At 44.6% G+C, this 13,537-nt stretch overlaps 1 protein-coding gene across 12 annotated transcripts in view; it reads right to left on the reverse strand.

The window, feature by feature from the left end:
* The window catches only part of LOC6523848 (uncharacterized protein CG43867), an 89,356-nt gene that overhangs the window by 28,561 nt on the left and 47,258 nt on the right, over window positions 1-13,537 (reverse strand). Inside the window, exon 1 of one of the 12 annotated variants that reach the window (XM_039370230.2) lies at window positions 1,471-1,591. The exons of the other annotated variants lie outside the window; for them this stretch is intronic. The gene's annotated coding sequence lies outside the window, so the exon portion shown is untranslated. Of the gene's footprint in view, window positions 1-1,470; window positions 1,592-13,537 lie in introns of those variants that run through there. 12 annotated transcript variants of the gene reach the window in all.

Here is a 13,537-nt window from a genome sequence, read left to right on the forward strand (position 1 = left end):
AGCATTGCCATAAAAAAGCAGCAATGGCGAGGTATCCCAAAGCTATTAGCAGTTGATAGCGTCTCAAGGACTCCAGCCAGATCAAAACCAACTCCGTTTGTCCCACAGGCGACTCAAGATAAGGACAACAAAGCCGGGCGGGCGAGGAATAACAATTAGTGCATACATTTGGCACGGCAAAAAAGACCAGGCGAGGACAGACACAAAGAAAGGAAAAGAGCAGAGCAGAGCAGAGCAGAGAAAGGAAAAGCAGGAGTCCGTGCAATAATCACAGCCAAGTGCTGCATATTTATAGGCGCAATCAACTTTATTGCGCCAGCAGCAGCTCCAAAAGACGGCGACTGCCTTCTTCATACTAATTAACTTAATTGCGGCTCCACTCCGCGCTGCGAGTAAGTGCCACTCAAAAGTTCAATGCATTCTGCAGTTTGTTTCTCCCAAGACTTGATACTTTTTCGAAATAATATTTGGAATGCTGCCAAAGGAATGAGGTGAAGAATCCGTACATCATAATATTTTATCTTAATATATTTTATCATAACGTGGAAAAATATTCATAAAAAATTGCAAAAAATGTGAAAAGAATAGAATTTTTTTTTGAAAACACAGTTGGATAGGAAATTTAATTACGAACCCAACGAGGTATGACATTCCATATTCGGACCAATATTTCGAATGCTGTGATCAAAAAAATGCTAATTATTTACGCAAAAAACAAATAATCGATTTTCGCTTTATTTTTATTTTAATCATTAAATATGTATGTTTAATGTTTTGAGAATAAACATGTAGCCAGCATCAATGCTAAACCGAATTTTTTTTTGTTTTCCATTGAACGAAATTGTTTATTTGGATTAGCGTACTATTACCATTATGGGACATTTTAATGTAATCTCAAATACTTTAAACGAATTTTAGTTAATATCTAAGTTGTTTACAAAGATAGAAATATAATATAATATAATATAAATAAGTAGCCTGCATATTCACTTATACCTGAGTTCCCACTAGTCTTAACCTAATAATAACTTAATCATATAAAATATGTTTCGAGAATAAATAGGTAGATAAGTAAGATGTAAGAGATATTCATATAAATATAATAGCCTATAATATAAATATAATAGCCTATAATATAAATAAAATAGCCTATAATATAAATATAATAGCTTATAATATAAAGAAGTAGCCTGCATATCCACCTATATCTAAATATATATCCACTGTCTTAACCTAATCATATAATAATAACATAATAATATAAAACATAATCATAGCAAACTTAATCGTATAAAACTTATCATATAAGATATTTCGAGAATAAAATATGTTTCGAGAATAGAAATAATATAATAATATAATAATATAATAATATAATAATATAATAATATAATAATATAATAATATAATAATATAATAATATAATAATATAATAATATAATAATATAATAATATACCTGTGGAACATACCTGGTCAGGTCCATGGTGCACTGCATCCAGATCGACGACGGGATGTCCACATGGCCACTGGAACCACTATCACACACACCAACACACATACTACTACTTCTACTACCACATCACAAATTCCGGTCAACTGATCTATGAGCTGTCAGAGCGCCTATCCCATGAGGATTGAGTCAGAACTGATTGAGAATTATAAGTATTGGTGGACGAAATTTTTTTTACATTACATTAATTATGTAAATTAAGTAAATTACAATGTATACAAAGTAACTTTTGATGTCTTCAATGTTTTGCGTTGAATGTTACCTATGTTTCAATGTTGCAAATTCATTGTTGCACATTCAATGTTGCACATTCAATGTTGCAATTTCATTGTTGCACATTCAATGTTGCAAATTCATTGCTGCACATTCAATGTTGCAAATTCAATGTTGTTCATTCAATGTTGCATATTCAATGTTGCAAATTCATACTTTATACTAATTACAGGGATTTGATGCATTGACTTTTTTTGTGTGTTTAAATTAGCAAATGCGGATTAACGACGAATCATTGCGAGTCAAGTGCTGTCGGAATAATTGTATTTCAATTTCAGCTCTCAGTTCGTTTCTTTTCGGTTGAGCATTGCACAATTGTATATTTCCAATGCATTTCATTCCGGAAGACGAAGTGCTCCTAGTCGGCAGTGCCGTGGTGAATTTCAATTATCCTTGTTGGCGCAACCATTGCATGCATTTTCACTCCCTTTCTCATTTGCAGACTTGCCATGCATTTCAGTTTCGGTTTTATGCATGGAACTCCGCCTAGTTTTTCATTCAGTTCCTTCCCGTGCCCCCCTTGACATCCCCAAGTGGCAAGTCCCCCCCGACCATCCCAATGTAATTTTTCTCGCTTTTCACTTCATCTTCCTCTTGCGGCGCTCGCCGCCCATTTGCGCCGTAAATTGTTTGCATACAATACGGCGACAGCGGAGGGGCTTGGAGCTTGGAGCTTGGAGCTGGGGCCTAGTTCAAAGCCCCGGCCATTTGTTTTGGGTCTTAACTTTTGGTGCGGCTTATTTGTGCGGCCAGATTAAGTTTCAAATTGATGTGCGTTTTGAGTGGGCCAGGAACAGGAGTGGAAACGGAAATGGGGTCATAGTTTTCCAGCCCTGATGAGATGGAACTCCGGGCGAGTAAGCCGCATTGATGGCCAAACTTTAATTTGATCATTCCTTTCTCTCTGCCTTCACTCCATTTGCAGGGAGAGCCGATAAGCCAGCTTTTATGGCTCAAAATCTCGGCAGTTGCACGCGGAAATGGGGCAGCTAATCTGAGGTGATTGGTGGGCCTCTGAAGGCTCTGCAGATGAAAACAACGAGTGCGAATTTGCAGTAACAATATAAAGCTGTCTGTCAACTGTGACTGACAGACAACCTCTCCATGCGGCAGAAAAATATCTCACCAAATGTGGAATAATCTAATGAGCAGCTCCAAAAGTTGTGTACTTTATTATTTATTCAGATTACGGATGTGAGCTCTTCTCTGTAAGGACTCGTCGTCCTTGACCTCTGATTTGGCGTCTGTTTCTTCCTAGCACACGGCAGTTTTTTGAGGAATCGGAACTGAAAAAGAAAGACAATTTTCTATGCTCGACGCGAGACACGAAACTTTCTGTCTTGGCTTTGTTTGCGAGTTCTTGCGGCTTGGAAAAGCAAGAAAAACTTTCGCACAAAATTTCCATATCAGCAATTTTATTTGCAACAATTTGGCACCACTTCTGTGTGGCGGTGACGTATCAATTTCCGCTTGATTGCATTTTAAAAGAAATAGTCGCAGGAGGAAGGTGCAAGGTGGAAGGTGCGGAAGGTGGGGAAGGTGTGCGAAGCGCGGCAAAAGTTTTCCTCTTCCATTGGAGCGCGCTGCCTGCCTGCGTCCGTTTTTGGTTGTTGGCGCAAATTAAGTTTTTGGGCTGCAAATACGATTTTTGCGGCAAACGAAAATCGAAAATAAAGTTAAAAATTTTACGTTTTACTTGGGTGTATCTGGCCGTCGTCCTCCTTTCCCACGCGTCGGGTCCACAAAAGTTTGTGGCTGCGGGAAACTTTGGCGAGTGTAAAAGTTTACAATTTCTGCACACAGTTCGCCGCTTGCTTGCCTGCGTCCAAGTTTAAAGGTTAATGATACCACAAAATAAGTTAAGAACCCCCGTCTCCCCCCTCACACACACAAACACACACACACACACATACACAGGCGAGGGAAACGGGTCTTCCCGGTAATACAACGAAATTACGCCCCTGATTGGATTTGTGCAGTGATGCGGCCACGTTTGCTGTGTTTGCTACGTGCTGCAATCGAGTACAAATTGGCAGTGTGACCAGGCGAGGCGCACAGTGACATTGGGGCACAGAGTGTGACCTTAGTCGAAGTATTGCAACCATGGATGCCTCAAAAGTATAGCTACAATTCTGTTAAATACACATACAGTACACATACAATACGGATGGTACAAATCGTAATCACATTTTAATTGCCCAGACCAAAAAAAAAGCACTTGTCGTAGGGATCAAAATCCAGACTCATTTGCGAGACAAATGGCGATGGAATCATCTGAAGGCTCCCATCTAGTTCGATAGCACTTGGCTGTTTACCACAGGACTCCCTCGAAGGGCAGGAGCTGGGCGGCCGACTTAGTTCGGGATTCGATAAGGATTCATCCGGTGCAGGACAGGCTTTGTCCTCACTAAAGAGACAGCAGGCTCGAAGTGCTGTCAGCATCAATCCCATTCTCCAGTTTGGCCCTTCGACTTCTCCAGATTCTGTTTCTTAGTTGAGCCCCTTTTGTTGCCGCAAGGGACCAGTTTTTAACCCAAACTGTCCACGAATATTGGCTAATTGCCTGTAGTTTGGCTACTCTGCCGCTGCAGATATCAGTTGCGACAGTTGTTTTGGCTTATGCCAGATAAGAAGTTGTCAGAAACATTTTCAGGGAAAGGTTTACTATCTAAGTGTGCTTATTGCGACTTGTTAGCAGAGTGATTTGTTCGTATGCATTTGAACGGGTAAAAGAACTTATGGAGTTTCCTGCTCGTATCCTGTAAAGTGTGCTAGTAGCAAATGGCGAACCAACAGATGTCACGGAGGAGGTTCTTCCATTCTAATACCTTCCCACTAATAACCACCCAGCTCCTCCGGCGAACCCACGTTCCACACAAGAGGATGTTTCCCATTGCTTGTTTTTTCCTCCCCCGGATTCATGCCCTTGTTTATTGTTAGCTTAGTGAACATTTAATTGTTGTTTACATTTGTCTTTTGGTTTATTTTGCAGCACTTTGTAGTCCCTCCTCTCTCAGCCTCCTCCAGCAGTACGTGTTCCTTAATAACAGTTTTCCATAAGCAGGGAAACGGCGAGGAAATGATGGGGCGAAATTTACATTTTAATTTCTTTTAATTAAAAAAACAGCCAACAAAATATCAAAAATACAGCACATTAAAATGCTTCTTCCTTCCTTCCTTTCATTCTTATTACTCCCCTTGTGCTTCGCTTAATTTCGTTTTCTTGGCAGTGGAATTGGAATGGAATCTGATGGGATCCGGTGACAGCTGTCAATATACTCGTACAACTTGAAAGGATATTTACTTTAAGCACTTGCATGAAACCCACGCTGAATTGAAAGCCCGAGCGGTACATAAAAGAGAATTCGCGAGGTGAAAGGTGCGTGAAGTTGCCACGGGAACAGTGACAAGGTTGGTGGTTAATTTTCAGAAGTACAGGACTCTGATCCTTGTCATACCAACGAGAAAACCGTCACAGATTCATTAAATACCCACTTTTTTACATATAAACGTAACGTTCAGGTTCTTATTAATTTGAAATATTGCACGGTCATTAGATAGAACCCACCTTCGTGTAGCACTTCCCAAACATCCCGGCAATGCGACAGTGAGCCCTTTCATGTGTGAGCTGAGATGCATTTGCCAAAACACGAGAGCACAAACAAGTTGCGGATGCAGTCGAGACCCCAAAACAAATCGCTTTTGAAAGCTGGACAGGCGGAAGAGGAAGTGCTTCATCACAGGTTGCCGTCGCCTCTGTTCCGTTTCGTTCCGCTCCCATCCTGGCAGATCCTTCGTCCTGCCGCACAATTGTCGCACGTAATTTGGTTTTGGTATCTCAATTTCTACACTCAAGGCACTCGGGCGTTCGGTTGGTGCTGGGAGGCTAAGGTGGCTGCAACGAATCAATTTCTGACATATGGCCTGTCAATGAGCTCTGACGTGTGGCAGGCAAAGAGAAAAGGATGTGCAACAGTGTGGCAGGACACAAAGCAAACAAGACACCATTGGACCACAGACTCGGGACTCGGGACTCGGGACCGGGACTCGGGCCAAGCGGGTCTAAATCATGCCGTGAAAATGGAGGCGAGTTGTCTTCAGCCAGGGAGTGCAAGTGAATCCATCCTACATTGTAATTTGTGGTGGGTGTATATTCGAGGCAACGGCCCAGTGTATTTATCTTGCATTTTTCAGCACACACATCCATTTGTATACTTCGCTTCAGTGGGGGAACATTTTGCGCAAATTGAAGTATTTACCTTTTGGTCTTGGTCTTGGTCAAGGCAATGCAGCCAGGACGCAGACTGCCCATCCCATCCCCACTGCTCCATTTCGGCTTCATTTGCTTTATGTAAATTTGTGCCCCCACTCTGGGCCGCGGCAAGCTTTCAGTGTTATTTCCCAGTGCTTTTACAGACCTCCCCCCTTTGGAGCAGCAGTAGAAACAGGAGCTGGGGCTGGAGCTTGAGTAGGAGCTGGAGCTGGAGCCACGTTCCTCACCTGTCAGCCAGTTGCCACCCGGGCGCAGCCATTTGTCTCACCACCTCTGCTGCCGCTGCCCGCTCACCGGTGGTCCACTGTTGGCTTAAACAAAACGTTGCGTAAGCGCTTGCCAAAGTTAAACCCGAGCAGCATCTAGCCCCATCCAACTATACAACTATAGAACTATCCAGCTATCCAACTATCCAACTGTACAACAGTGCAGCACAACAGGGCAGCCCGTGGGAGAGCACTAACTGACTATCGCTTACTGGCGCCGCACATGTCTGCACGTTCATTTCTTCTACGCTTTTTGTGTCCCGTTGCCGTTTTGAACTGTTTCAACCGTTTTTTCTCGGGTTTTCTCGGGTTTTCGCTGCTTTTTCCATCGCTGCAAATTGCATTGAGCTGAAGCATTTTTCCGACAACGTCAGTTCCCCAGCCTCATCAGCAAGGCAACCAGGACCAACACCCACACCGAACTAAAAGACCCATTCCGTAAACTCCAAACCTTGCCATCAGCATCCATTTGTTTCTTGGATTCCGGCGTGTTACGTTTCATTTTCAATTTTCGTGGCATTTGGCTTTGTTTGTTTTGGGTTCTTTTCGGAACGGAGGAGGAGCCAGTGGCGGTCGGCGGATTTCAGGTGCGGTTGCGGCATCCTTTAATCAGGAAACGGAGTTTCTTTTAAAACGGGGTCCTAGAAGGGACGAAATCCCTGCCAGTGTGACAAACGTTCTATTTGCAAATTGGGCAGTGTGACCATGCCATGATCGAATCGAACATTGTTAAAAAGCCCAACGATGGCGATTTCAACTGCACTGATTTCCATTTGGCCGCTTAACTTACTCCCACCAATTACCCAAAAATCGGAAACAACTTCTTTATTAAGTCATTTCATCGTTAGCCAAAAGGAAATGGAAAATCAAGCGAAGGAGAAAGAGAAACAGAACGGAGGCAGCGCGAAAGCGGCTGAAAATATAATCATAATAAAAGTGAAATTAAATAAAATGAAAAGTCATGGAAAGCATTTGCACTTGTTCAAAAAGTAAGCACTACAGAATCGCTCGTTGAGTGGCCTGGGGCGGAGTGGGCATGGTGCTGTCCATTAGCTGCGCTGGAGTGAGCGAGATGGCAAGCGGGCTGTGTCATTAAATATTTACTCCCCCGCCGCTCCCTTTTACTTAGGCAAAGGCCTAGAGAGCTGCGCTTCCATCGCATTCCATTAGCCGACTTCGCCGTAAGAATCCGTGGGTATATTGTACATATACATATATATAAGCGCTTCTGGGCACCAGCCAGATAAACATAACCGTTCCGTTTTATGAGCAACAATCATTGCTTTTGATTGCCATTCTGATGGCTTCAGCTCCAGCTCCCTGGAACCCGGACGGCCGAAAGGTGCTGCTCCTGCCTCTCCTTCTCCTTCCTTTTTGCCGGGATAGCAAAGGTGTAAAATGCCGCATTGCTTAAATTTTTTATAGCTCACGCCCGCCGCCTCGGCATCCTTCGCATCCTCCGCATCCTTGGCATCCTTGGCGGATGTGGACGAGCGAGTAGTCGGTACTGGGCCTCTGTTATGGTGTCGTTCTCAGGATTGAAACTTATTTGGTCTTCCCGCCTCACCCTGCGGATCTCTGGCCTGCGCCACCTGCCAGTTGAATTGTTTGGAGGACAGGTGCTCGGAGGCGCAGAGTACGCCCGATTTCGGATTCAAACTGTGATGGGCTCATTAGTTTTGGTTGCGGTTCGCGTCTTGCTCTGGGAGATTAGCAACCCTCTTGCGCACTACGCATGTAGTGTTAAGTTTAAACAATTAGTTTTAAGTTTGGCCAATCCAAAGGCCACTTTGCCTGCCTCCCAGCAGTTCTCCATGAAAATGAGGCCAAAAAATCGACGAGATTGATGAAAGGCAACAATCAAGCGACACCTTCAGCGGCGACTTTAATGCAATTTCCTGCACATTAAGCTGAAACTTCCGAGCGAACCGCGATGCGCAGCGCAAGGAGCCGGCAAAAGGACACCAAAGCGAAGGACAGCAAACAAAACAAAAGCGGAAGCAAAGGACGACCCTTCCAGGACTCCATGGTCCCCAGGAGTGGGCGGAATGAAGGGACTCTGCTGCGTTGGCTTCCTTTTTAATTTCCGTCTGCATGCGTTTGCCCCAAGGCGAAGGAGTTGGAGGTGGACATGGAGCAGGAGCTGGAGGTGGAGTGCCCACACCTATGCTATACACACCTGTCTGGCGGCAGCGAGCCCAGAGAGCTGATGCTGCAAATTAGTGGCCGCTCCACTTCCGCCCACTTCTGCGACTGCGGCTGCGGCTGCTGCTGATGATCAGCATAAAATAATCGACACAAAAGCGAAATTTGTGTAATAAAAATTTTAATTAAGTGTATTCCGCGCTTCCTTCGGCCGCTGTGATGACAGGCAAGGATCTGGCACTCCATCGCCAGCTCTGGACATGGACACGGGTACGGATTCGGATGCGGATACGGATAGCGGCTATCATTGTTTGAAATTTATGCAAATCGCTTTTTGCCCGCCATCACCTCCCGCCACTGCCGCCCACTGAATTTAAATTGAAGCGTTTCCCACAGCAGAAACACTGGCGAGCACGCACCACTCACTCACTCACTCACTCACTCACTCAGTCGCCATGGCAGATGCACAGAGAGAAATGTCCAAGTGATAGCATGGTATTCACTCTGATGGTATTACACTCTGCGACATTTACCACTATCTATTAAACTATAAAATGCACCTAATGGCATGAGCAGTAAAGAAGTTTCACCTTAAGAAACGCTTCATTCACATCTACACCTTCTGTTTTTTCAGTGTCGAGCAGGAGTGATGGGGAATATGCCCGACGCAGAGACAAAGCGAAATGGACGAAATCGACAAAGGCAGCCAAACGATTAACGCTCCTAATGAGTACTAAACTCGCCTACGCAATTATGAGATACCAACCCCCGGAGGCGGCAAGGGGCGTGCCAAGACGCCCCTATCGGACCGGGGGGCGTGGCTGGCAGAGCGCGTGGTTGCCGGCGGTGAATAAAGCGACGATTTCCATAAACTGGCAACAGATAAATCCAGCAAAGGCACACACACACACAAAACGACAAGGGAAACTTGTTTTCCTGCCTTTGTTTCTCATTTTGGCTGTACAAAAATGTATTTTAAAGACCGAAACTCTTTGCCTCAAGTCACTGCCTGCTGAATCTGGTTGCATTTCATTTCCACTTGGATTTTCCAGGCTGCGTGCCAACTTCAGAGGCGAAAAGCTGCAGGAAATCAGGGCACAGAATCCGAATCCGAGTGCTGCTTCCATGTGCGAACCTTCCTGCGAACTTACGAAGACCCACGGAGTTGCTTCTTCTTCGTTGACTATTCAAAATTCAATGAAATGCATTTTTCTTCTTGAAAGGAGCGGAGCGGTGGCGAGCACAATAGCAGATCAGGCAAATTTGATTTGCCCTTCAAGCCATTGTTGTGGCCATAAAACGAAATAGTTATTAGGACGACCTGTCCGGCAACGACGAGCTGTCCTGCCAGAGTCCTGGCTACAGGGTAGCGGGTAGAGGGAAGCAGCCTCCTTAGGAAGATTATTATTATTATTGCTATTACTACTTTTACAGCCAGTGTGCAGCTCTTCTTGCTGGCACTGTATAACATTTATTGTTATTTTCATGCACTTCCCTTGTTTCTTTTCCCTTTCCTTTTTTGGCAACTGCAGCTGTGTGGAAAAGTTGACTTGGTCGAATGCGCAGATTCCCTGACAGTAAGAGTTCCATTGCCAGCAGATACCCTTGAAAAAGTATTTGTATTCCTTTCCAGCGCATCAATCTTTTATTGGAACAATGCAGCATTCTTCCATTTGACCTCCAGCTTCAGACCCACTTCCTCCTGATCCCTAGGTCTCCATCCCTTCGCCGTTGTCATTCTTCCGCCTCGAATATTTTGCTGTAGACCTGGGAGTCCTTGCTGTTGTGTAGCTAAATTAGCTAAATTGCTTATGGCAAACTCACGTAGCGAATGCTGTCATGACCCCACCGCCCACCACCCACCACCCACAAACGCCCAAAAATGTGGAGGGTTGGGGGGGAACTCCATTTTAGCTTCTGGTTCTGCTGCTGCTTCGGTCGAGGCTGCGTCTTTCATGGGGATATTGGATTTTTAGCTGGCTTTTGTAATTGTTAATCACAGAAAGTTTAACATCCCCCACCTCCCCCCCTCTTCTCTCACCCGCTTCTGTTTTGTTTTTGCACCCGCGGTGCTCCAAATGGCGCTGTGCGATTTTTGCTTTCACGGTCGATTTGGTTTCGGCTTCTCACGGCGATGGGTTGGGTAGCAAATAACTTGCACTGCTTTTGCCACACCGCCCCCCTCCTTCCCCTTGTCATTCTGCTTTTTGCGTACGTGCAGGTGAACGCATAATTAGGAAAATTCCTTTGTTGTTCGTATGGGGGCTACGAAATCCGAGGGGAAAGGGAGGCAACGAGCTCAGTGGAGTGGAGATAAATCCCAGTATGTGCACTACAAATCGCATTGGCATAGCCCAACCCAAATGTTTGATTGCTCTTTTTTTCGCAGTGCATGGACAAACAAGTTAGCGTTGAGCGAGTCTAGGTCTAGCAGCGAAAAACCCCTTTTGTTTGCACTCCCATTGAATCAAAGCGAACATTTAATGCCGGCAAGCCTTGTTTCCAATCAGCAGAAACAGAAACAGCAACAGAAACCAATACCATTCGTCTCGCATTTCCAAGGAGTTACATACCAACATACATACCAAAATAAGAAAAAAATAACCTAAAGAGCCACCTGAAACAGAGAAAAATGCGAGGGAACGGGTGGCAGATGAGCATGAGCAAAGGGGCAGGAAAATCAATGTGTATCTTTGTGGGCTGCTGAAACGGTTAACAAGTCGTATGAGTAATTTTACGAGGGCCGAACAGAAACTTTTTATGCCGACGAGCCCAAAGATATCCTCCAAATGCCGAATGTGCGCCGCACACACAGCATTTTTATTTGCGCACGCATAAAATGCCATTTCTAATTTACGATCTTCGTCGGCACGGGGAAGGGGGAGGGGAAGGGACTTTCCCGGGCTGTTTATGATGAATTTTCGTTATTTTCTTTTGCTTTATTGTTATGGTTCTTTGTTTGCTGCTTTGCTGTTTGCTGCTTTGCTGATTGCAGCCCCGCAACTCACTCCACTCCATCCACTTTCGATTTCCACTGCACACCAAAAATTATGCAATAAAAGCCAAGTCGAAGGAGCCGGAAAAGCCAGGGAAAAGAAAGCCACGCCAGATTTCCCCTCTAATTAGATGAACATAAAAGCAGCAGATGTAGATTCGCTGTTTGGGAAGCAGGAAGAAAATTAATGACGTGGAAATTGGGCAAACACGCATCGAATGTCTGTGTGTTCCCACACTCTTATTGTTTTTTGCGTGTATTCACAGGATTCTTAATTCCTTTTTCTAGGTTTAATTGGAAAGCTTTTGATGTCTGTGCAGATGTTTCGATGCCAACGGAAACGGTTCGAAACTGGTGTAACTTCACACAGACCCTGTAATTCAATATAATTTAAAGTAATTGAATGAAAACATTAATTCCCCATTTCAATTTGATCAATTTGCGCAAATCATTATTTCATTTTTCGGCCACCTTCCGAAACAGTCAGAAAACCGAAAAATGTCTGTTTGCATTTCGTTAAATCAATTTAATGAACCCAAAACACAGCATTTTTCACGCTTCAATATGCCGAAAATTTGTCAACTGAGCCCCATTCCCCCATTCCCCCATTCCCAGCCCCCAATTCCATCTAAATTTCAAGCAGCATATTTTTAAGGGAGCCCGTGAACGGCGAAGGAGGGGGAGGGGAGCGAGGGGGCGGTGGGGCTGTGCGCATGCTGCATACATAAATCAATTTCAATTAACGTTAATTAAATACGCATCAAGTGGGCATGACCACAAAGCAAAATACAGGGGCAGCGGCCGAAAAGGGGGTGGATTCTTGTTGTCAGGGTGCTCACCAGAAAAAAAGGGGGCTGGGTGGTGATGGGCGGTGGGTGGTAAGTGGATGGCAGGCCGCACACAAAAAAAGGATATTGAAGCGGCGAGTGAGAATCGCAGATTGGCATAGAAACCGAAAAGCCCCGGAAAGTATGCTCTGCAAATTGAAAATGAAAATGGAACTGTGCGAGTGGGCGGAAGTGGGGGAAGTGTCTATCTGACCATCCAGCCCCCCAAAACACACCATCCACCCACCACCACCCACCACCACCCACTATTGCACGCGTCTATTTTGTGGTTATGCGCTCGGCTTGTCACGAGCCCTGAAACCAGAGGCAACTACACACGAAACATGCAAAAAGTTGGCCAAACCAAAAATGATGGCACGAGCAGATACCCTGTTTATGAGCCAATTGCTTGTGCAACTAAGACTTAGCCGGGTCATGCTGTATTCGCTACTACTACTACTACTTGTATCTGTGGAGAGTTTTCAACTGGGCAAACGCTATTAAGAGATTCGGAAAGAGATCCTTTTTTCTCGCTCATCTCAAGTGGGCACAAGTCCTGGAAACACCCCCAAAAACACACGCACACATACACGCACAGATAAACAAACACTCCACATGGGAATTGCGAATTGCGAAATATGCAGTTCTGAAACCGCAATGATGGGGCTGACCATGCGAAAAGGACTTTGCTAGAAACGCAGGGCCGTGGAAACCGAACTCCCACCAAAACAGACACATCACTTTTAACATTACACGAGCAACAATGCCAGTTTCCCGTTTTCCCCTTTTCCTGGCTGATTTTCCCCTTTTTTCCGCATCCGCCCTCTTTTTTCGGTTATGGGCCTGCAAATGACATTGATATTTTTCCACTTTGCCGTATGCGCCAATGCGGGAAAATGCCGAAAAGTCAGCAGAGTAACCTTGCGATTGGAAAAGCTGTACGAGATTTGCTACGTTTTTCACGGGATTTCCTATAAACCAAATTCATGTGGCTGAAGTCCCATAACTTGCGTATTGCTTATGCTATTAGAATGGTGTGATTTTGAGACATCAAAGCCAACTGCTTTCACTTTCGGCACTTTCACCAATTTCAACCCGCATCCCGTTGGTTGTTTGCCCGCGTAAATCATTCATGAAAGTTTGAATGCAAAGCGAACAGGGATGGGTTTTTTTTCTTTTTGGCTTTTGTATTCAGTTTCAACTTTCGTGTAATTACAAAACTCATTAGTGCAGAAACTTTTTGGTCG

Source organism: Drosophila yakuba, chromosome X (genome assembly GCF_016746365.2).
Source record: "Drosophila yakuba strain Tai18E2 chromosome X, Prin_Dyak_Tai18E2_2.1, whole genome shotgun sequence".
Classification (NCBI taxonomy): domain Eukaryota; kingdom Metazoa; phylum Arthropoda; class Insecta; order Diptera; family Drosophilidae; genus Drosophila; species Drosophila yakuba.